Genomic DNA, 21243 nt, shown 5'->3' with positions numbered 1-21243 from the left:
GCCTCCCAACACCAAACTTAGAGTTTGACTGTGGGGGCTCTGTTTGGCTCTGTTTTGAGAGAAGCTCTTCATGCTTCCTCTCCATGATGATAGAGGGATATCCTTGAGCCTCAAACACAAAGGATTTTTCATTCACTTGAATGATCAATTCTCCTCTATCAACATCAATCACAGCCCTTGCTGTGGCTAGGAAGGGTCTGCCAAGGATGATGGATTCATCCATGCACTTCCCAGTCTCTAGGACTATGAAATCAGCAGGGATGTAATGGTCTTCAACTTTTACCAGAACATCCTCTACAAGTCCATAGGCTTGTTTTCTTGAATTGTCTGCCATCTCTAGTGAGATTTTTGCAGCTTGCACCTCAAAGATCCCTAATTTCTCCATTACAGAGAGAGGCATGAGGTTTACACTTGACCCTAAGTCACACAAGGCCTTCTTGAAGGTCATGGTGCCTATGGTACAAGGTATTGAAAACTTCCCAGGATCCTGTCTCTTTTGAGGCAGTTTCTGCCTAGACAAGTCATCCAGTTCCTTGGTGAGCAAAGGGGGTTCATCTTCCCAAGTCTCATTCCCAAATAACTTGTCATTTAGCTTCATGATTGCTCCAAGGTATTTAGCAACTTGCTCTTCAGTGACATACTCATCCTCTTCAGAGGAAGAATACTCATCAGAGCTCATGAATGGCAGAAGTAAGTCCAATGGAACCTCTATGGTCTCATTTTGAGCCTCAGATTCCCATGGTTCCTCATTGGGGAACTCATTGGAGGCCAGTGGACGTCCATTGAGGTCTTCCTCAGTGGCGTTCACTGCCTCTTCCTCCTCTCCAAATTCGGCCATGTTGATGGCTTTGCACTCTCCTTTTGGATTTTCTTCTGTATTGCTTGGAAGAGTACTAGGAGGGAGTTCAGTAATTTTCTTGCTCAGCTGACCCACTTGTGCCTCCAAATTTCTAATGGAGGACCTTGTTTCCGTCATGAAACTTTGAGTGGTTTTGATTAGATCAGAGACCATGGTTGCTAAGTCAGAGGTATTCTGCTTAGAACTCTCTGTCTGTTGCTGAGAAGATGATGGAAAAGGCTTGCTATTGCTAAACCTGTTTCTTCCACCATTATTGTTGTTGAAACCTTGTTGAGGTCTCTGTTGATCCTTCCATGAGAGATTTGGATGATTTCTCCATGAAGGATTATAGGTGTTTCCATAGGGTTCTCCCATGTAATTCACCTCTTCTATTGAAGGGTTCTCAGGATCATAAGCTTCTTCTTCAGATGAAGCTTCCTTAGTACTGCTTGGTGCATTTTGCATTCCAGACAGACTTTGAGAAATCATATTGACTTGTTGAGTCAATATTTTATTCTGAGCCAGTATGGCATTAAGAGTGTCAATCTCAAGAACTCCTTTCTTCTGATTGGTCCCATTGTTCACATGATTCCTTTCAGAAGTGTACATGAATTGGTTATTTGCAACCATTTCAATCAGCTCTTGAGCTTCTGTAGGCGTCTTCTTCAGATGAAGAGATCCTCCAGCAGAGCTATCCAAAGACATCTTGGATAGTTCAGAGAGACCATCATAGAAAATTCCAATGATGCTCCATTCAGAAAGCATATCAGTGGGACACTTTCTGATTAATTGTTTGTATCTTTCCCAAGCTTCATAGAGGGACTCCCCTTCCTTCTGTCTGAAGGTTTGGACTTCCACTCTAAGCTTACTCAATTTTTGAGGTGGAAAGAACTTTGCCAAGAAGGCATTGACTAGCTTTTCCCAAGAGTTCAGGCTTTCTTTAGGTTTTGAGTCCAACCATATTCTAGCTCTGTCTCTTACAGCAAAAGGGAATAGCATAAGTCTGTAGACCTCAGGGTCAACCCCATTAGTCTTGACAGTGTCACAGATTTGCAAGAACTCAGCTAAAAACTGATGAGGATCTTCCAATGGAAGTCCATGGAACTTACAATTCTGTTGCATTAGAGAAACTAATTGAGGCTTAAGCTCAAAGTTGTTTGCTCCAATGGCAGGGATAGAGATGCTTCTCCCATAGAAGTCGGGAGTAGGTGCAGTAAAGTCACCCAGCACCTTCCTTGCATTGTTGGCATTGTTGTTATTTTCGGCTGCCATGGGTTCTTCTTCTTTGAAGATTTCTGTTAGGTCCTCTACAGAGAGTTGTGCCTTGGCTTCTCTTAGCTTTCGCTTCAAGGTCCTTTCAGGTTCAGGATCAGTCTCAACAAGAATGCTTTTGTCCTTGCTCCTGCTCATAAGAAAGAGAAGAGAACAAGAAAATGTGGAATCCTCTATGTCACAGTATAGAGATTCCTTGAGGTGTCAGAGGAAAAGAAAAATAGAAGGCAGAAGTAGAAAATTCGAACTTATCAAAGAAGATGGAGTTCGAATTTTGCATTAAGGAATAGTGTTAGTCCATGAATAGAAGGATGTGAGAAGAGGGGAAGTAATTTTCGAAAATCAAGTAAAAGATTTTGAAAACATTTTGAAAAACACTAATTGATTTTCGAAAATAAAAGTGGGAAAGAAATCAAGTGATTTTTGAAAAAGAATTTGAAATTAGAAATCAAAAAGATTTGATTGAAAGTTATTTTGAAAAAAAGATGTGGTTAAGAAGATATGATTGGTTTTAAAAAGATGTGATTGAGAAGATATGATTTGGAAAACATTTTAAAAAAACTTGATTTTGAAAATTAATGACTTGGCTATCAAGAAAAGATATGATTCAAACATTAAACCTTTCTCAACAGAAAAGGCAACATACTTGAAATGTTGAATCAAATCATTAATTGATAGCAAGTATCTTTGAAAATAGAAAGAAATTGAATTTGAAAAAGATTTGATTGAAAAGATATGATTTGAAAAAGATTTGATTTTGAAAAGATTTTGAAAACTTGAAAAAAAATTTGCATTGAAAACAAAATCTTCCCTCTTGTGCCATCCTGGCGTTAAACGCCCAGAATGGTGCATATTCTGGCGTTTAACGCCCAAAACTCTACCCTTTTGGGCGTTAAACGCCCAACTAGGCACCCTGGCTGGCGTTTAAACGCCAGTCTGTCCTTCTTCACTGGGCGTTTTGAACGCCCAGCTTTTTCTGTATAATTCCTCTGCTGTATGTTCTGAATCTTCAATTCTCTGTATTATTGACTTGAAAAGACACACATTAAAAATATTTTTGGATTTTTAAAAGTGAGGAATAATCAAAATGCAACTAAAATCAAATAACAATGCATGCATGACACCAAACTTAGCAATTTGTATACCATTGACACTAACAAAATGAGAATGCATATGAAAAACAACAAAACACTCAAGTCAAGAGAATTCAAAGATCAGAGCAAGTAAATCATCAAGAACAACTTGAAGATCACTGAAGACACATGAAAAATGCAAGAAAAACAGAAACATGCAATTGACACTAAACTTAAAATGAGACACTAGACTCAAACAAGAAATATTTTTGGATTTTAAAAATTTTTTTGTGCTTTTTTGAAAATTAAGTGGAAAAAGAAAATAAAGATATCAAAATTCTTAATGAGAATTCTAGGAATCATGCAATGTTTAGTCTAAGACTCCGGTCCAGGAATTAGACATGGCTTCACAGCCAGCCAAGCTTTCAAAGAAAGCTTCGGTCCAAAACACTAGACATGGCCAAAGGCCAGCCAAGCCTTAGCAGATCACTGCTCCAATAGCAAGATTGATAGAAATCAACAAGCTCTCGTGATGATAAGTTGAAACCTCGGTCCAATGAAATTAGACATGGCTTCACAGCCAGCCAGATTTCAACAAATCATCATGAAACTCTAGAATTCATTCTTAAGAACTCTGAAGAAAAAAAATACCTAATCTAAGCAACAAGATGAACCGTCAGTTGTCCATACTCGAACAATCCCCGGAAACGGCGCCAAAAACTTGGTGGACGAAATTGTGATTACTACAACTTCGCACAACTAACCAGCAAGTGTACTGGGTCGTCCAAGAAATAAACCTTACGCGAGTAAGGGTCGATCCCACAGAGATTGTTGGTATGAAGCAAGCTATGGTCACCTTGTAAATCTTAGTCAGGCAAACTCAAATGGATATGGGTGATATACAAATAAAACATAAAGACAAAGATAGAGATACTTATGTAATTCATTGGTAGGAATTTCAGATAAGCGTATGAAGATGCTTGTCCCTTCCGTCTCTCTGCTTTCCTACTGTCTTCATCCAATCCTTCTTACTCCTTTCCATGGCAAGCTTATGCAAGGGTTTCACCGTTGTCAGTGGCTACCTCCCATCCTCTCAGTGGAAATGTTCAACGCACCCTGTCACGGCACGGCTATCCATCTGTCGGTTCTCAATCAGGCCGGAATAGAATCCAGTGATTCTTTTGCGTCTGTCACTAACGCCCCGCCTTCAGGAGTTTGAAGCTCGTCACAGTCATTCAATCATTGAATCCTACTCAGAATACCACAGACAAGGTTAGACCTTCCGGATTCTCTTGAATGTCGCCATCTGTTCTAGCCTATACCACGAAGACTCTGATCTCACGGAATGGCTGGCTCGGTTGTCAGGCGAGCACTCGGTTGTCAGGCGATCAACCATGCATCGTGTATCAGAAATCCAAGAGATATTCACCCAATCTAAGGTAGAACGGAGGTGGTTGTCAGGCACACGTTCATAGGTGAGAATGATGATGAGTGTCACGGATCATCACATTCATCAAGTTGAAGAACAAGTGATATCTTGGAACAAGAACAAGCGGAATTGAATAGAAGAACAATAGTAATTGCATTAATACTCGAGGTACAGCAGAGCTCCACACCTTAATCTATGGTGTGTAGAAACTCCACCGTTGAAAATACATAAGAACAAGGTCTAGGCATGGCCGAATGGCCAGCCTTCCAAAGAGGGTTCAATCATAAAAACATGATCAAAAGCTCTAAATACAATAGTAAAAGGTCCTAGATATAGAGAACTAGTAGCCTAGGGTGTACAGAGATGAGTAAATGACATAAAAATCTACTTCCGGGCCCACTTGGTGTGTGCTTGGGCTGAGCATTGAAGCATTTTCGTATAGAGACTCTTCTTAGAGTTAAACGCCAGCTTTTATGCCAGTTTGGGCGTTTAACTCCCATTCTTGTGCCAGTTCCGGCGTTTAACGCTGGGAGTTTTGAGGGTGACTTCGAACGACAGTTTGGGCCATCAAATCTTGGGCAAAGTATAAACTATCATATATTGCTGGAAAGCCCAGGATGTCTACTTTCCAACGCCGTTGAGAGCGCGCCAATTGGGCTTCTGTAGCTCCAGAAAATCCGCTTCGAGTGCAGAGAGGTTAGAATCCAACAGCATCTGCAGTCTTTTTTAGTCTCTGAATCAGATTTTTGCTCAGGTCCCTCAATTTCAGCCAGAAAATACCTGAAATCACAGAAAAACACACAAACTCATAGTAAAGTCTAGAAAAGTGAATTTTAACTAAAAACTAATAAAAATATACTAAAAACTAACTAGATCATACTAAAAATATACTAAAAACAATGCCAAAAAGCGTACAAATTATCCGCTCATCAACAACCCACCATGGTATTATCGTTCCTCTTTCAATTTTAATTCTAGTCTGTTTTGTTTGTTTTCGAGTTTTGATTGAACCTGGAATCATGCATACTTGCATAGCATTCATATTAAGCATTGCATTCTGCATACTGCATTATAAAAAAATTTTTTCGCACGTGACGCGATAGCGTCGCTGACGCGTCCGCGTCACAGGTGCTTTAGGGAGAAACGAAAAGTGAACAGAGAGTCACGCGAGAGTGTGGCTGGAGGCGTGCCTTTGGCACAAATTTGATCCACGTGACCGCGTCGCTGACGCGTCCGCGTCATGTGGGAAAAATGCCTACCACGCGTCCGCGTCACCCACGCGAACACGTGCCCTGTAAATCGACGTAAAAAGGGTGTATGGCCGAAAGTTGAGTTGGATCATGGCTGGACTCGTGCTAAAAGCACAAGTCTTACCACACAGACGCATGGCTGACGCGTCCGCGTCAGATCCCTATAATGGCCACTCACGCGATCGCGTCGACCACGCGACCGCGTCACCCTGGAATTTGGCAATAATGAATTTTGAACAGAGAGTTGTGCGAACGCGAGGCTGCTCTCCTGCCAGTAGCACAAAATGCATCACGCGTCCGCGTAACCGACGGGACCGCGTCGATTAATTTAAACGCAAGTCGCGTGACCGCGTCCCCCATGCGTCCACGTCGCTTGCGCCGCATAACTTATCCAGGGTAGCCAAATATCTTATCTTTTCTTCCCTATATCTAATTCTTTTCTTCCCTTCTTATTTCTTTTCTTCTTTCTTCTTCCTTTTCTTACTTTCTTCTTCTCATCCCTCTTCACTTCCATTTAATTTATTTTCATATTTTATTCATTGCATTATTTTCATTGGTGTTAGAAATTTATTTATTTTGCTTGTAGGTTATTCAAAGAATTGTTTGACAATTATATAACTTTTTTTAAAAAAAGGCTGCTTGCATGTTCAATTTAATACTTTCAATAACTTATTTACCATGCATGCTATGTGTTTGTGAAAAAGCCCGTATGGCATCATGCACTTTTCTACATTATTCTATTCTACTATTCAATGCTTGCTTTTCACAAATTCCCTTTACTATTTTATTAATTAAATATAATTGTCAATACAAACGTTATTGTTAGTTTCTCACGACTAATAATACATTAAGGCTTTTAATGCTTGATTTACGCTACTCATGCCTTTTCCAGCATGCCAATAAACATCTTGCATTTAATTGCCTCAATTTATCATGCCCTGTTTCCATTGCTGTCCTAATTTCATGGAGTCGCGACCATGTGTTAACGACATTCTTCTTTATTTTGGCATGATTCTTACTAGTACTGCCCTTTCCCTTGCTCTATCCCTTTGACTTTATGCCCCTTTCTCTTCTCCCTTTTTCAGGCTGGCCACCAGGAAGAGTAAAGAGAATGCCTCTACAACGAGCAACAGCTGAGGAACCACATCCCCCGCCACCTACACATCTTTGCATGCACTGAGGACGGTGCAATCCTTAAGTGTGGGGAGGTTGATACCGATCTCCACGGGTAAGTTAGTCCCTTCTCAACACCAATTTTTGTTTTTCATTGTTGCATTTGCATGTTTGATTGCATGTCTGTTTTATTTTGTGCATATTTTACCACTTGGTTGAAGTAATATTTTCTTTTTCAAGAAACCTTTTATAATATTTCACTAATTTGAATAAAACTTTTTGAAAAACTTGTATGAAGAAATATTATTTTAGAACATGGTTTAGAGCTCGAACACACAAAACCAGTGAGATTTTGAGCCCATTTGATTGGTTGCATTTTATCAACCAATATATTTTGTTTTTGTGTGTTATTCTCTCTAAAATTGTAATCTTTATCTTGCTTAATTCTATATTTCCATTGTTTGATGTATGCATGCACTTATATGATTGAGGCCTTGTTTCACTAAGCTTACATACCCATATGGCCTTACCCTTCCATTATCCTTTGCAAACCAATTTGAGCCTATTTTACCTATTTGTTCTTTACTTTAGCTCATTACTAACTCTAAGCGGAAAACAATAATGTCCTTAATTTGAATCCTTAGTTAGCTTAGACTAGTAAAAGTGCCCATGATTTAAGTGTGGGGAAAGTGGGTTTGGAAACGTTTGGTTTGAGAATTGAGTATGTTAGACTTTGTGTGAAAATGTGCAAAATAATAGTTGAGCACATATTATTGCATTCAATACTTTAATCATATGCATTGAGAAAAATAAAAGAAAAATAAAAAAAAGGAAGAGAAAAATAAAAAAAAAGTGAAAAAGAAAAAAATAATAAAAGGGGACAAAATGCCCCAAAGTAAGTGTTGGTATCAATGCATATGTACTAAACTCAAATTTAGGATGCATGAATATATGGAAAACATAGTTAATGGGAAATTAGATTTATATTTTAATTAAATGGATTGTCTTAAGTTAGGTGGAAAGTTTATGTTAATTAAGGATTCAAATTTTAGTCCACTTGGCCAAATACAATCCTACCTTGACCCTAACCCCATTACAACCCTTAAAAGACCTCTTGATTTGTGTATTAGTGCATTAAATTCTTGTTGATTGTTAGATGAAGAGCAAGCTATATAAAGCAAGATTAGTAGAGAATTGAGAGAATTGACCCTAGACACTTGAGAGTTAGAGTGATATACACTACCAGTAAGGGTTCAGCGCTCAATTCTATATTCCCTGCTTTCATGAGCTATCTTTTTCTTGCAAGTTATTTGTATTGTATTTTGTGATTTGAATTAGTGAAATCCAGCTAATATTTATTCTTGAAAGATTTATTTACTTTTTCACCAAGTAGGTAGAATCATTCTAGCATGTAGTTGCATTCACATTCATAGGTTGCATTGCATGAGTCTTACCTTTCCCTACTCATTTATTTAGTCTCCTTGAGCTTAGCATGAGGACATACTAATGATTAAGTGTGGGGAGGTTAATAAACCACTATTTCATAGTTTATATTGTATTTAATTGAGTGGTTTTATCAAGCTTTTTACCCACTTATTCATAGGATTTGCATGATTTTACAATTCCTTCCTAGTTTAGTTCTATGATTGAAAACATGCTTCTTTGGTCTTAATTTAGCTAATCTTAATCCTCTCTTATTACCATTCGATGTCTTGATCTGTGTGTTAAGTGTTTCAGGATTCATAGAGCAGGAATGGCTTAGAGAATGAAGAGGAAGCATGCAAAAATGGAAGGAACACAAGGAATTGAGGAGATGACCAGCGAGAAGACACGCGGTCGCATGGCTCACGCGACCGCGAGAAATGGAAGAAATCAGAGTGACGCGTTCGCATGCCTGACGCGATCACGCGGATTGGAAGCTGCACGAACGACGCAAATGCGTGGACGACGCGCACGCGTGGTACGAAAAACGTTGAGTGACGCGATTGCGTGGACGACGCGGACGCGTGACGTGCGCGATCTGCAGAATTACAAAAGTCACTGGCAGACATTATGGGCCGCATTTCAACCCACTTTTCAGCCCAGAAACACAGATTAAAGTCAGGGAACATGCAGAGACTCAACATGCTTTTCATAATTCATAATTTTTAGTTTAGATGTAGTTTTTATAGAGAGAGAGGTTCTCTCCTCTCTCTTAGGATTTAGGATTAGAATTCCTCTTAAAGGATTTAGGATTTCAACTCTTCATCAGGTTCAATATTCCTTTTACTTTATATTTCTCTTTTAGTTTCAGATACTTTAATGCTTGTATTACATATGTTGCCTATTTGGCTTATGAGCCATTCATGTTAGAATTTTCTTTATTTAATATAAATTGAGGTATTTCAGACTTATATGTTATGGATACTTTAGCTTTATCCAATTTATTTTCATTTGAGTAGATTTTCTTCACTTTTGGCTTTGGTTGATTAATTGGTAACTCTTGAGTTATCAAACTCATTGTTGACTGAAAATTGGAATTCTATAAGAATTAATTCAAGTTCCAATAACTCTAGCCTTTCCCAAGGAAAGACTAGGACCTGAGGAATCAAAATTAATTCATCCACTTGACTTACCTTCATAGTTAGAAGTTGACTTAGTGGGAGAAAAATCCAATTCTCATCACAATTGATAAGGATAACCGGGATAGGACCTCCAGTTCTCAAACCTTGCCAAAAGCTTTATTAGTTATTATTTTAACGACTTGTTATTTTACATTACTTGTTCAACCCTTTTCAAAACCCCAAAATATACCTTGCATAACCAATAATAAGAACATACCTCCATGCAATTCCTTGAGAAGACGACTGATGAGCGGATAATTTGTACGCTTTTTGGCATTGTTTTTAGTATGTTTTTAGTATGATCTAGTTAGTTTTTAGTATATTTTTATTAGTTTTTAGTTAAAATTCACTTTTCTGGACTTTACTATGAGTTTGTGTGTTTTTCTGTGATTTCAGGTATTTTCTGGCTGAAATTGAGGGACCTGAGCAAAAATCTGATTCAGAGACTGAAAAGGACTGCAGATGCTGTTGGATTCTGACCTCCCTGCACTCGAAGCGGATTTTCTGGAGCTACAGAAGCCCAATTGGCGCGCTCTCAACGGCGTTGGAAAGTAGACATCCTGGGCTTTCCAGAAATATATGATAGTCTATACTTTGCTCAAGATTTGATGGCCCAAACCGGCGTTCAAAGTCACCCTCAGAAATCCCAGCGTTAAACGCTGGAACTGGCACCAAAATGGGAGTTAAACGCCCAAACTGGCATAAAAGCTGGCGTTTAACTCCAAGAGAAGTCTCTGCACGAAAATGCTTCATTGCTCAGCCCAAGCACACACCAAGTGGACCCGGAAGTGGATTTTTATGTCATTTACTCATTTCTGTAAACCTTAGGCTACTAGTTTTCTATAAGTAGGACCTTTTACTATTGTATTGAGACATCGAGGGGTAGCTATCTTCATTGTTATGCTATCTTAGATCATTGGGAGGCTGGCCTCATGGCCATGCCTAGACCTTGTTCTTATGTATTTTCAACGGTGGAGTTTCTACACACCATAGATTAAGGTGTGGAGCTCTGCTGTACCTCGAGTATTAATGCAATTACTATTGTTCTTCCATTCAATTCCGCTTGTTCTTGTTCTAAGATATCACTTGTTCTTCAACTTGATGAATGTGATGATCCGTGACACTCATCATCATTCTCACCTATGAACGTGTGACTGACAACCACCTCCGTTCTACCTTCGATTGGGTGAATATCTCTTGGATTCCTGATTGCACGATGCATGGTTGATCGCCTGACAACCGAGTGCTCGCCTGACAACCGAGCCAACCATTCCATGAGATCAGAGTCTTCGTGGTATAGGCTAGAACTGATGGCGGCATTCAAGAGAATCCGGAAGGTCTAACCTTGTCTGTGGTATTCTGAGTAGGATTCAATGATTGAATGACTGTGACGTGCTTCAAACTCCTAGCAGGCGGGGCGTTAGTGACAGACGCAAAAGAATCACTGGATTCTATTCCGGCCTGACCGAGAACCGACAGATGATTAGCCATGCTGTGACAGAGCATAGGAACATTTTTACTGAGAGGATGGGAGGTAGCCACTGACAACGGTGAAACCCTTGCATAAGCTTGCCATGGAAAGGAGTAAGAAGGATTGGATGAAGATAGTAGGAAAGCAGAGAGACGGAAGGGAAGGCATCTTCATGCGCTTATCTGAAGTTCCTACCAATGAATTACATAAGTACCTCTATCTTTATCTTTATGTTTTTATGCGTTCATCACCATATCCATTTGAGTTTGCCTGACTAAGATTTACAAGATGACCATAGCTTGCTTCATACTAACAATCTCCGTGGGATCGACCCTTACTCGCGTAAGGTTTATTACTTGGATGACCCAGTGCACTTGCTGGTTAGTTGTGCGAAGTTGTGTAATGCCATGGTATTGAACACCAAGTTTTTGGGGTTCATGACCGGGGATTATGAGAGTTGTGAAAAGTATTGTTCACAATTTCGCGCACCAAGTTTTTGGCGCCGTTGCCGGGGATTGTTGAGTTTGGACAACTGACGGTTCATCTTGTTGCTTAGATTAGGTATTTTTTCTTCAGAGTTCTTAGGAATGAATTCTAGTGTTTCAAGGTGATGTTCTTATCATCACCAAAGCTGATTGATCTTCATCAATTTAGCTCTTGAATGCAATGTTCTGCTGAAGCTTGGCTGACCATGTCTAATTCCTTTAGACTGAAGCTTTAGACTAACATTGCATGATTCCTGGAATTCTCATTAAGAATTTTGATACCTTTATTTTCTTTTTCCACTTAATTTTCGAAAAACACAAAAAAATAAAAAAAAAAATCATAAAATCCAAAAATTTCTTGTTTGAGTCTAGTGTCTCATCTTAAGTTTGGTGTCAATTGCATGCATTCATTCATGTGTCTTAAGGATCTTCAAGTAATTCTTGATGATTTTCGTGCTCTGATCTTTGAATTCTATTGACTTGAGTGTTTTGAGTGTCTCATATGCATTCTCATTTTGTTAGTGTCAGCAGTATACAAACTGCTAAGTTTGGTGTCTTCCATGCATTGTTATTTGATTCTTGTTGCATTTTGATTTATCCTTATTATTAAAAATCCAAAAATATTTTTAATTTGTGTCTTCTCAAGTCAATAATACAGAGAATTGAAGATTCAGAACATTCAGCAGAGGAATTGCACAGAAAAGGCTGGGCGTTCAAAACGCCCAGTGAAGAAGGACAGACTGGCGTTTAAACGCCAGCCAGGGTACCTGGCTGGGCGTTTAACGCCCAAAAGGGTAGCATTTTGGGCGTTAAACGCCAGAATGTGCACCATTCTGGGCGTTTAACGCCAGGATGGCACAAGGGGGAAGATTTTGTTTTCAAATCAAATTTTTTTTAGTTTTCAAAATCTTTTCAAAATCAAATCTTTTTCAAATCAATTTTTCAATCAAATCTTTTTCAAAATCAATTTCTTTCCATTTTCAAAGATACTTGCTACCAATTAATGATTTGATTCAACATTTCAAGTATGTTGCCTTTTCTGTTGAGAAAGGTTTAATATTTGAATCATATCTTTTCTTGTTAGTCAAGTTTTTAATTTTCAAAATCAAATCTTTTTAAAATGTTTTTCAAAACATATCTTCTCAATCACATTTTTTTAAAACCAATCATATCTTCTTAACCACATCTTTTTCAAAATAGTTTTCAATCAAATCTCTCTTGATTTCTAATTTCAAAATCTTTTTCAAAAATCACTTGATTTCTTTTCCACTTTCATTTTTGAAAATCAAGTAGTGTTTTCAAAAATGCTTTCAAAATCTTTTACTTAATTTTCGAAAATTACTTCCCTCCTTCTCACATCCTTCTATTTATGGACTAACACTATCCCTTAATGCAAAATTCGAACTCCATCTTCTTTGATAAGTTCGAATTTTCTACTTCTGTCTTCTACTCTTCTTTTCCTCTGACACTTCAAGGAATCTCTATACTGTGACATAGAGGATTCCACATTTTCTTGTTCTCTTCTCTTTCATATGAGCAGGAGCAAAGACAAAGGCATTCTTGTTGAGGCTGACCCTGAACCTGAAAGGACCTTGAAGAGAAAGCTAAGAGAAGCCAAAGCACAACTCTCTTTAGAGGACCTGACCGAATTCTTCAAAGAAGAAGAACACATGGCAGCCGAAAACAACAATGCCAACAATGCAAGGAAGGTGCTGGGTGACTTTACTGCACCTACTCCCGACTTCTATGAGAGAAGCATCTCTATCCCTGCCATTGGAGCAAACAACTTTGAGCTTAAGCCCCAATTAGTTTCTCTAATGCAACAGAATTACAAGTTCCATGGACTTCCATTGGAAGATCCTCATCAGTTTTTAGCTGAATTCTTGCAAATCTGTGACACTGTCAAGACTAATGAGGTTGACCCTGAGGTCTACAGGCTTATGCTATTCCCTTTTGCTGTAAGAGACAGAGCTAGAACATGGTTGGAATCTCAACCTAAAGAAAGCCTGGACTCTTGGGAAAAGCTAGTCAATGCCTTCTTGGCAAAGTTCTTTCCACCTCAAAAATTGAGTAAGCTTAGAGTGGAAGTCCAAACCTTCAGACAGAAGGAAGGAGAATCCCTCTATGAAGCTTGGGAAAGATACAAACAATTAATCAGAAAGTGTCCTTCTGATATGCTTTCTGAATGGAGCATCATAGGTATTTTCTATGATGGTCTCTCTGAACTGTCCAAGATGTCTTTGGATAGCTCTGCTGGAGGATCTCTTCATCTGAAGAAGACGCCTACTGAAGCTCAAGAACTGATTGAAATGGTTGCAAATAACCAATTCATGTATACTTCTGAAAGGAATCCTGTGAACAATGGGACTGGTCAGAAGAAAGGAGTTCTTGAGATTGACACTCTGAATGCCATATTGGCACAGAACAAAATATTGACCCAACAAGTCAATATGATTTCTCAAAGTCTGTCTGGAATGCAAAATGCACCAAGCAATACTAAGGAAGCTTCATTTGAGGAAGAAGCTTATGATCCTGAGAACCCTTCAATGGAAGAGGTGAATTACATGGGAGAACCCTATGGAAACACCTATAATCCTTCATGGAGGAATCATCCAAATCTTTCATGGAAAGATCAACAGAGACCTCAACAAGGTTTCAACAATAATAATGGTGGAAGAAACAGGTTTAGCAATAGCAAGCCTTTTCCATCATCTTCTCAGCCACAGACAGAGAATTCTAAGCAGAACACCTCTGACTTAGCAACCATGGTCTCTGATCTAATCAAAACCACTCAAAGTTTCATGACTGAAACAAGGTCCTCCATTAGAAATTTGGAAGGACAAGTGGGTCAGCTGAGCAAGAAAATTACTGAACTCCCTCCTAGTACTCTCCCAAGCAATACAGAAGAAAATCCAAAAGGAGAGTGCAAGGCCATCAACATGGCCGAATTTTGGGAGGGAGAAGAGGCAGTGAACGCCACTGAGGAAGGCCTCACTGGGCGTCCACTGGCCTCCAATGAGTTCCCCAATGAGGAACCATGGGAATCTGAGGCTCAAACTGAGACCATAGAGATTCCACTGGACTTACTTCTGCCATTCATGAGCTCTGATGAGTATTCTTCCTCTGAAGAGGATGAGTATGTCACTGAAGAGCAAGTTGCTAAATACCTTGGAGCAATCGTGAAGCTAAATTACAAGTTATTTGGAAATGAGACTTGGGAGGATGAATCCCCTTTGCTCACCAAGGAACTGGATGACTTGTCTAGGGAGAAACTGCCTCAAAAGAGACAGGATCCTGGGAAGTTTTCAATACCTTGTACCATACGCACCATGACTTTCAAGAAGGCCTTGTGTGACTTAGGGTCAAGTGTAAACCTCATGCCTCTCTCTGTAATGGAGAAGTTAGGGATCTCTGAGGTACAAGCTGTAAAAATCTCACTAGAGATGGCAGACAACTCAAGAAAACAAGCCCATGGACTTGTAGAGGATGTTCTGGTTAAAGTTGAAGACCATTACATCCCTACTGATTTCATAGTCCTAGAGACTGGGAAGTGCATGGATGAATCCATCATCCTTGGCAGACCCTTCCTAGCCACAGCAAGGGCTGTGATTGATGTTGATAGAGGAGAGTTGATCATTCAAGTGAATGAAGAATCCTTGGTGTTTAAGGCCCAAGGATATCCCTCCGTCATCATGGAGAGGAAGCATGAAGAGCTTCTCTCAAAACAGAGCCAAACAGAGCCCCCACAGTCAAACTCTAAGTTTGGTGTTGGGAGGCCACAACCAAACTCTAAGTTTGGTGTTGAACCCCCACATTCAAACTCTAAGTTTGGTGTTGGGAGGTTCCAACATAGCTCTGAGCATTTCTGAGGCTCCATAAGAGTCCTCTGTCAAGCTAATGACATTAAAGAAGCGCTTGTTGGGAGGCAACCCAATGTTTTATAATTAACTATTTTCTTTTGTTATTTTATATTTTTTGTAGGTTGATGATCATAAGAAGTCACAAAATCAATGAAAAAAGCAAAAACAGAATGAAAAACAGGAAGAAAAACAGCACACCCTGGAGGACGCACCTACTGGCGTTTAAACGCCAGTGAGGCTAGCTGTTGGGCGTTTAACGCCCAGTCTGGCACCATTCTGGGCGTTTAACGCCAGAAAGGGGCACCAGCCCGGCGTTTAACGCCAGAATTGGCACAAAACGAGATTTTGCTTGCCATTTGGTGCAGGGATGACTTTTTCTTGACACCTCAGGATCTGTGGACCCCACAGGATCCCCACCTACCCCACCACTCTCTCTCTTCTTCACCCATTCACCAATCACCTCAACACCTCTTCCCCAAAAAAAAAACCCTTCACCTATCAAATCCCATCTTTCTCTTCACCACTCACATCCATCCTTCATAAAACCTCACCTACCTCACCATTCAAATTCAAACCACTTTCCCACCCAAACCCACCCTCCAATGACCAAACCCTACCCTTTTCCCTCTCCTATATAAACCCTCCTTCACTCCTTCCTTTCCACACAACCTAAACACCATTTCTCCCCCCTTTGGCCAAACCCAAAGTCATTCCCTTTCTCCTCATTTCTTCTTCTTCTCCTCTCTTCTTCCTTCTTTTGCTCGAGGACGAGCAAACATTTTAAGTTTGGTGTGGTAAAAGCATTACTTTTTGTTTTTCCATAACCATTTATGGCATCCAAGGCCGGAGAAACCTCTAGAAAGAGGAAAGGGAAGGCAAAAGCTTCCACCTCTGAGTCATGGGAGATGGAGAGATTCATCTCAAGGGTGCATCAAGACCACTTCTATGAAGTTGTGGCCTTGAAGAAGGTGATCCCCGAGATCCCTTTTTTCACTCAAAAAGGGTGAATATCCAGAGATCCAACATGAGATCCGAAGAAGAGGTTGGGAAGTTCTTACCAACCCCATTCAACAAGTCGGAATCTTGATGGTTCAAGAGTTCTATGCCAATGCATGGATCACCAAGAACCATGATCAAAGTGTGAACCCGGATCCAAAGAATTATCTTACTATGGTTCGGGGGAAATACTTGGATTTTAGTCCGGAAAGTGTAAGGTTGGCATTCAATTTGCCCATGATGCAAGGAGATGAACACCCTTACACTAGAAGGGTCAACTTTGATCAAAGGTTGGACCAAGTCCTCACAATCATATGTGAAGAGGGCGCCCAATGGAAGAGAGATTCAAGAGGGAAGCCGGTTCAATTGAGAAGGCATGACCTCAAACCCGTGGCTAGAGGATGGTTGGAGTTTATCCAACGCTCAATCATTCCCACTAGCAACCGGTCCGAAGTTACCATAGACCGGGCTATCATGATTCATAGCATCATGATTGGAGAAGAAATAGAAGTTCATGAGGTTATAGCTCAAGAGCTCTATAAGGTGGCGGACAAGTCCTCTACCTTGGCAAGGTTAGCCTTCCCTCATCTCATTTGTCACCTCTGTTATTCAGTTGGAGTTGACATAGAGGGAGACATCCCTATTGATGAGGACAAGCCCATCACTAAGAAGAGGATGGAGCACACAAGAGACCCCACTCATCATGAGATCCCTGAGATACCTCAAGGGATTCACTTTCCTCCACAAAACTATTGGGAGCAACTAAACACCTCCCTAGGAGAATTGAGTTCCAACATGGGACAACTAAGGGTGGAGCATCAAGAACACTCCATCATCCTCCATGAAATTAGAGAAGATCAAAGAATCATGAGGGAGGAGCAACAAAGACAAGGAAGAGACATTGAGGAGCTCAAGCACTCCATAGGGTCTTCAAGAGGAAGAAAGAGCCGCCATCACTAAGGTGGACCCGTTCTTTGATTTCCTTGTTCTTTATTCTTCTGTTTTTCGAATTTCATGCTTATGTTTATCTATGTTTGTGTCTTGTGATCATTAGTGTCTTAGTGTCTATGCCTTAAAGTTATGAATGTCCTATGAATCCATCACCTCTCTTAAATAAAAATGTGCTTAATTGAAAAAGAAAAAGAATTGCATGAATTTTGAATTTTATAACAGTTTAATTATTTTGATGTGGTGGCATTACTTTTGTCTTCTGAATGTATGCTTAAACAGTGCATATGTATCTTGAATTTGTGGTTCATGAATGTTGGCTCTTGAAAGAATGATGAAAAAGGAGACATGTTACTGAGGATCTGAAAAATCATAAAAATGATTCTTGAAGCAAGAAAAAGCAATGAAAAAAAAGAAAAAAAATCGAAAAAAAAATAGAGAAAAGGGGAGAAAAAGAAAGAAAAAGAAATAAAGTTGTGATCCAAGGCAAAAAGAGTGTGCTTAAGAACCCTGGACACCTCTAATTGGGGACTCTAGCAAAGCTGAGTCACAATCTGAAAAGGTTCACCCAATTATGTGTCTGTGGCATGTATGTATCCGGTGGTAATACTGGAAGACAGAGTGCTTTGGGCCACAGCCAAGACTCAATAAGTAGCTTTGTTCAAGAATCATCATACTCTACTAGGAGAATCAATAACACTATCTGGATTCTAAGTTCCTAAAGAAGCCAATCATTCTGAATTTCAAAGGATAGAGTGAGATGCCAAAACTATTCAGAGGCAAAAAGCTAAAAGCCCCGCTCATCTAATTAATACTGATCTTCATAGATGTTTTTGGAATTCATTGCATATTCTCTTCTTTTTATCTTATTTGATTTTCAGTTGCTTGAGGACAAGCAACAATTTAAGTTTGGTGTTGTGATGAGCGGATAATTTGTACGCTTTTTGGCATTGTTTTTAGTATGTTTTTAGTACGATCTAGTTAGTTTTTAGTATATTTTTATTAGTTTTTAGTTAAAATTCACTTTTCTGGACTTTACTATGAGTTTTTGTGTTTTTCTATGATTTCAGGTATTTTCTGGCTGAAATTGAGGGACCTGAGCAAAAATCTGATTCAGAGACTGAAAAGGACTGCAGATGCTGTTGGATTCTGACCTCCCTGCACTCGAAGCGGATTTTCTGGAGCTACAGAAGCTCAATTGGCGCGCTCTCAACGGCGTTGGAAAGTAGACATCTTGGGCTTTCCAGCAATATATGATAGTCCATACTTTGCCCAATATTTGATGGCCCAAACCGGCGTTCAAAGTCACCCTCAGAAATCCCAGCGTTAAACGCTGGAACTGGCACCAAAATGGGAGTTAAACGCCCAAACTGGCATAAAAGCTGGTGTTTAACTCCAAGAGAAGTCTCTGCACGAAAATGCTTCATTGCTCAGCCCAAGCACACACCAAGTGGGCCCGGAAGTGGATTTTTATGTCATTTACTCATTTCTGTAAACCTTAGGCTACTAGTTTTCTATAAGTAGGACCTTTTACTATTGTATTGAGACATCGAGGGGTAGCTATCTTCATTGTTATGCTATCTTAGATCATTGGGAGGCTGGCCTCATGGCCATGCCTAGACCTTGTTCTTATGTATTTTCAACGGTGGAGTTTCTACACACCATAGATTAAGGTGTGGAGCTCTGCTGTACCTCGAGTATTAATGCAATTACTATTGTTCTTCCATTCAATTCCGCTTGTTCTTGTTCTAAGATATCACTTGTTCTTCAACTTGATGAATGTGATGATCCGTGACACTCATCATCATTCTCACCTATGAACGTGTGACTGACAACCACCTCCGTTCTACCTTCGATTGGGTGAATATCTCTTGGATTCCTGATTGCACGATGCATGGTTGATCGCCTGACAACCGAGTGCTCACCTGACAACCGAGCCAACCATTCCATGAGATCAGAGTCTTCGTGGTATAGGCTAGAACTGATGGCGGCATTCAAGAGAATCCGGAAGGTCTAACCTTGTCTGTGGTATTCTGAGTAGGATTCAATGATTGAATGACTGTGACGTGCTTCAAACTCCTAGCAGGCGGGGCGTTAGTGACAGACGCAAAAGAATCACTGGATTCTATTCCGGCCTGACCGAGAACCGACAGATGATTAGCCATGCTGTGACAGAGCATAGGAAAATTTTTACTGAGAGGATGGGAGGTAGCCACTGACAACGGTGAAACCCTTGCATAAGCTTGCCATGGAAAGGAGTAAGAAGGATTGGATGAAGATAGTAGGAAAGCAGAGAGACGGAAGGGAAGGCATCTTCATGCGCTTATCTGAAGTTCCTACCAATGAATTACATAAGTACCTCTATCTTTATCTTTATGTTTTTATGCGTTCATCACCATATCCATTTGAGTTTGCCTGACTAAGATTTACAAGATGACCATAGCTTGCTTCATACTAACAATCTCCGTGGGATCGACCCTTACTCGCGTAAGGTTTATTACTTGGACGACCCAGTGCACTTGCTGGTTAGTTGTGCGAAGTTGTGTAATGCCATGGTATTGAACACCAAGTTTTTGGGGTTCATGACCGGGGATTATGAGAGTTGTGAAAAGTATTGTTCACAATTTCGCGCACCAACGACCTGAGGTTTAAATACTCGGTTATCAATTTTAAAGGGAGTTTGTTACTTGTGACAACCAAAATATTTGTACGAAGGGATTTTCTGTTGGTTTAGAATCTATACTTACAACGCAACTATATTTTTATAAAATTCTTTACTAGCAAAAATCCTAACATCAGTGTCACATAATCATCACATTCATCATGTTCTTGTGTGCGAATGAATATCTTAGAATAAGAATAAGTATGAATTGAATAGAAGAACAATAGTACTTTGCATTAATACTCGAGGAATAGCAGAGCTCCACACCTTAATCTATGTTGTGTAGAAACTCCACCATTGAAAATACATAAGTGAAAATAGGGTAGGCATAGCCGAATGGCCAGCCTCCTAAAACGTGAACAATGATCCAAAGATATTCCAAAAGATGATCCCAAAAGTCTTGAGTACAATAGTAAAAAGTTCTATTTATACTAAACTAGTTACTAGGGTTACAGAAATAAGTAAATGATGCAGAAATCTACTTCCGGGCCCTCTTGGTGTGTGCTTGGGCTGAGCATTGAAGCTTTTACATGTAGAGACTTCTGTTGGAGTTAAATGCCAGTTTACAGCCTGTTTTAGGCGTTTAACTCTAGCTTGTAACTTGTTTCTGGTGTTTAACGCCAGAATAGGGCAGAAAGCTGGCGTTGGACGCCAGTTTGCATCATCTAAACTCGGGCAAAGTATGGACTATTATATATTGCTGGAAAGCGCTGGATGTCTACTTTCCAACGCAATTAAGAGCGAGCCATTTGGGTTTCTGTAGCTCCAAAAAATCCATTTCGAGTGCAGGGAGGTCAGAATCCAACAACATCAGCAGTCCTTTTTCAGCCTCTGAATCAGATTTTTGCTCAGGTCCCTCAATTTCAGCCAGAAAATACCTGAAATCACAGAAAAATACACAAACTCATAGTAAAGTTCAGAAATATGATTTTCGCATAAAAACTAATAAAAATATACTAAAAAGTAGCTAGATCATACTAAAAACTACCTAAAAACAATGCCAAAAAGCGTATAAATTATCCGCTCATCATAACACCAAACTTAAATTGTTGCTTGTCCCCAAGCAACTGAAAATCAAATAGGATAAAAAGAAGAGAAACAAATAATGAATCTCACAATATCATTGAAACTTAGTCCCAATTAGATGAGCAGGGCTAGTAGCTTTTTGCTTCTGAACAGTTTTGGCATCTCACTTTATCCTTTGAAATTCAGAATGATTGGCATCTATAGGAACTCAGAATTT

The 21243-nt window shown here is 39.7% G+C and overlaps 1 non-coding gene across 1 annotated transcript; it reads right to left on the bottom strand.

Moving 5' to 3' along the window:
* Positions 1–13606: 13606 nt before the first annotated feature.
* On the bottom strand, positions 13607–13714 carry LOC112799363 (small nucleolar RNA R71). The gene has a single exon (XR_003200940.1). It is a non-coding gene; the product is annotated as a small nucleolar RNA R71 (small nucleolar RNA).
* Between the last annotated feature and the right edge of the window lie 7529 nt (positions 13715–21243).

The sequence above is a fragment of the Arachis hypogaea genome, chromosome 4 (genome assembly GCF_003086295.3).
Source record: "Arachis hypogaea cultivar Tifrunner chromosome 4, arahy.Tifrunner.gnm2.J5K5, whole genome shotgun sequence".
Taxonomy (NCBI): domain Eukaryota; kingdom Viridiplantae; phylum Streptophyta; class Magnoliopsida; order Fabales; family Fabaceae; genus Arachis; species Arachis hypogaea.
Note: the sequence above shows the minus strand (reverse complement) of the source record. Positions and strands in the feature narration are given on the sequence as shown.